We start from the raw sequence: 3,505 nt of genomic DNA, 5'->3' as shown, positions 1-3,505 counted from the left end.
AAGGGGTCTGAGTACGCACTGTATATATAGTACCAGTCAAACGTTTGGACACACCTACTCATTCAAGAGTTTTTCTTTATTTTTACTATTTTCTACATTGTAGAATAATAGTGAAGACATACAAACTATGAAATAACTCATATGGAATCATGTAGTTACCATAAAAGTGTTAAACAAATTAAAATAAATGATATATTTGAGATTATTCAGTGGCCACCATTTGCCTTTATGACAGCTTTACACACTCTTGGAATTCTCTCAAACAGCTCCATGAGGTAGTTACCAGGAATGCATTTCAGATTATTTCTTCTTAGTGGTATGCAGAAGATAGCCCTATTTGGAAAAAGACCTAGACCATAATATGGCAAGAACAGCTCAAATAAGCAAAGAGAAATTACAGTTAATCATTACTATAAGCAATCATTAATCAGTTAATCAGTTAATCATTAATATTACTACAAGAAAATTTAGACATTTTAAGAACTTTGAAAGTTTCTTCAAGTGCAGTCGGTACCTCTGCTGCAAAGGATAAGTTCATTAGAGTTACCAGCCTCAGAAATTTCAGCCCAAATAAATGCTTCACAGAGATCAATTAACAGACACATCTCAACATCAACTGTTCAGAGGAGAATCAGGCCTTCATGGTCGAATTGCTGCAAAGAAATCACTACCTCTACGGGATCGGTCCGCTAATGTGATTAGCATGAGGTTGTAAGTAACAACAATATTTTCCAGAACATAGACATATTTGATATTGGCAAAAAGCTTATATTATTGGTAATCAAACATCTTCAGGATTGGTGTGTCCCCCACGGGACGGTTGCGCTAACGTAGGCTAATGCGATTAGCATGAGGTTGTAAGTAACAAGAATATTTCCCAGGACATAGACATATTTGATATTGGCAGAAAGCTTATATTATTGGTAATCTAACTGCACTGTCCAATTTACAGTAGCTATTAGATTGAAATAATACCATGCTATTGTTTGAGGAGAGTGCACAGTTTTGAACTTCAAAAGTTATTAATAAACCATTTAGGCACATTTGGGAAGTCTTGACACAAAAGTTTGAACAGAAATGCAATGGTTCATTGGATCAGTCTAAAAATGTGCACATACACTGCTGCCATCTAGTGGGACAAAATCTAAATTGTACCTGGGCTGGAATAATACATTATGGCATTTCTCTTGCATTTAAAAAATGATGGTACAAAAATATACAAAAAACGTTTGGTTTTTTCTTTGTATTATCTTTTACCAAATCGAATGTGTTTTATTCTCCTATATTCCTTTCACATTTCCACAAACGTCAAAGTGTTTCCTTTCAAATGGTACCAAGAATATGCATATCCTTGCTTCATGTCATGAGCTACAGACAGTTAGATTTGGGAAAGTCATTTTAGGCTAAACTTTTTTATTTAGTTGTCTGAAAGCGTTCAAAATACACTGAAAAAAGTCCAAATACATAATCTATACGAACAAAATCTGATGTCAAAATAAATTGATATTGAGGTGTGTGAAAAATCAACATGTGAAAATCCATGTGAAATTTCACATGTCTGAAAACCACGCGTCTGACTCGTGGAATTTGGAATTTGTATGACATTCTTCTTCTATTCTTTCACATGAAGTGTTCAAACGTGTGCTCATATGTGTGTTTGAAAACCATATGAATTTTTTCTCACTTTCAAGTTTTTAATTTGATTATTATTTACGGAAATCCTTTTCTATTTCACTGTTCTGGAACCTGAGGAAAGGTGACTGATGTTGCTCTGTCCCAATGTTATGGACTATTTTGGGACCATGTGAAAAGGTATTTTTCGAGGTGACCGAGGTTGGGTCTCCTGATGTTGCTCTGTTCAGGGACCTGCTCAAACCAGGGTTCGGCTCAATTCAGAATTTTGGAATTGACTCCTGTTATATAAATATTCATATATCAAGCATTACTAGCTGGCCAATGCTCTGGTTAGACCGGATGTCCTCAGATAACTCTGGGCCCAGTGTCCTCAGTCAAGTTTAGAGCCTACGTGCAATAACATGATTATCCCCGCACAAAACAGCTCAAGGGAAGGACACATGGCTGCCATCACTCAAAATATACTCCCCTGCAAACCACAAAGAACATCCTGCAACACTAACGAGCTTAGAGTGGCAAACTATTTCACTGACATTGGTCTTTGCATGCACTCCTGCAAAAACAGGAAACACCTTCGCCTAACGCAGAAACTGCCAGTTCCCCTTATCTCACGCTTCCTTGACACACAGACATTTCACAAGCACGTGAGATCTCAGAATTCCATTTCGCATTGCTAGGTATAGCCTAACTTTAACTAGCTAACTAGCTAACGTTGAACCTGTTTGATTAACTTTAGATAGCTATGACAATCATTTTGTATTGCTAGTACTCTATGGATTGGGATTATGCTTCATTGTTTAGCTAGCTATCTACAAATCTAAACTAAAGAACCCAAGTGAAAGCTTACTGTTAGCTAGCTAGCTGATGACCCATCAAGTTACCCAGGCATGTCTGAGGGTGATTATGGCTATCTATTGGAATTTGTCTTTCAGCATCAGTAGAACAAGCATAACTCTCCTCTACCAGTCATACAAGGAGAATGGTATAATCTAACGCCCCACATCAAAAAGAGAGCTGGTCCAAGCAAGCACAGGTTACACCTGAAGCATAAGGACTTGCCGCGAGTGGTGAACTTCATCAACAATGACGCAGAGGATAATGCAATAGTATTACCAGGACTCCACCCAGGACACAAACACTTTGGTGGAAAGCTGCTGCCATGCCATGTGACAAAAGCAGCAGTGTGGCCTCTCTACAAGGAATCGATGACAGCACTCGGTATGTAAAGCATAAGCAACACGTTTTGATTATTTAATTGACCAACATGATTGGCACTACCTTTATTGCTCTCACATTATTTTTGTATTTTCCAGAGGGCTGTCTTCCTTCAGGAATCTGTAGACAAAATTGCTGCCCCACATCTCAAGCACTAAGCCCAGGACAGACCTGTGCTGGCAGTGCCAGAGGAGCAACTATCAGGTCTTCAGATCTGCCAGAATTTGTTAAGTCAGCCAAGCTGAAGAATTAAGAGCTGCATCTCCTGCTTGTTCAGAGTGTGCGGTCTGTCTACCGGAAGATATTTGCTGACTGCAAGACCACCTGTCAAGACATGCAGTTGTCTCTGGGGGCCCCTACTGAACCAGCAAGCAAAGACATCGGGATGCATTACAGCTTTGATTTTTTCTCAACTAGTAAGCAACATTTCCTTCTTTATACTGATTAAGGACAGAGAGAAACAGAGAGTGAGAGAGAGAGAGAGCATTTCACTGAGCTGTGTAATTAATTTACATTTTGTTGTTTGCAGGTGCATCATTCTGACCCTATGCAGCCAGGTCCCGTCTACTTTTTAACTCCTCAAATGTGGGGCTTGTTTGGTGTCTGCTGTGAAGGAATACCACAAGTCAATTACTTGATTGATGAAGGCATGTCA

The sequence above is a fragment of the Oncorhynchus keta genome, chromosome 3 (genome assembly GCF_023373465.1).
Source record: "Oncorhynchus keta strain PuntledgeMale-10-30-2019 chromosome 3, Oket_V2, whole genome shotgun sequence".
Lineage (NCBI taxonomy): Eukaryota > Metazoa > Chordata > Actinopteri > Salmoniformes > Salmonidae > Oncorhynchus > Oncorhynchus keta.
The sequence above is the reverse complement of the archived record's forward strand: the minus strand, read 5'-3'. Positions refer to the sequence as shown.